The following is a 1,040-nucleotide window of genomic DNA, read 5'->3' on the forward strand; positions in this document are numbered from 1 at the left end:
CAGCAAGTAAAGAAACAACAAAAAAACCAATATCGAAGAGCGATCTATACCAAGTTTTGAAGCAAGAGTGGGCGAAAATCCCACAATCTAAAATTGACGAGATGATTCTCACGATGTCCCAAAGGATCAACGAACTCCACGAAGCAAAAGGAAGATCTACTAGATATTAATTAAATTATAAATATATCAATTCATGTGAATATGACTGAAAAATTTCATTTTTTCTGAAAAAGTGGTGTCAATTTACTTGTGACCACGCTGTGTATATATATTTACCTAACCCACATCCTATATCAACCATCTGTGTACCTATTATATAAATATATCTAACCAACTATCTGTATCAACCGGAATGTGTACCTATTATATAAATATACCTAACCCACCTTCTATATCAACACACCGTGTACCTATTATATAAATACACCTAACCCATTGTGTATCTATTATATATATTTACCTAACCCACATCCTATATCAACCAACTGTGTACCTATTATATAAATATACCTAACCAACCTTCTGTATCAACCCACTGTGTATCTATTATATAAATATACCAAACCCACCTTCTATATCAACCCACTGTTTACCTATTATATAAATATACCTAACCCACCTTCTATATCAACACATTGTGTCCCTATTATATAAATATACCTAACCCACCTTCTATATCAACCCACTGTGTACCTATTTTATAAATATACCTAACCCTGTTCTATATCAACCCATTGTGTATCTCTTACATAAATATACCTTACCCAACTTCTACATCAATCCGTTGAGTATCTCTTACAAAAATATACCTTACCCAACTTCTACATCAACCCGTTGTGTACCTATTATATAAATATACTTAACCCTGTTCTACATCAACCCGTATATTTATATAATAGGTACACAACTTAACCCTGTTCTACATCAACCCATTGTGTACCTATTATATAAATATACTTAACCCTGTTCTACATCAACCCATTGTGTACCTATTATATAAATATACTTAACACTGTTCTACATCAACCCATTGTGTACCT

This window comes from Limulus polyphemus, unplaced genomic scaffold (assembly GCF_000517525.1).
Source record: "Limulus polyphemus unplaced genomic scaffold, Limulus_polyphemus-2.1.2 Scaffold10827, whole genome shotgun sequence".
Taxonomy (NCBI): domain Eukaryota; kingdom Metazoa; phylum Arthropoda; class Merostomata; order Xiphosura; family Limulidae; genus Limulus; species Limulus polyphemus.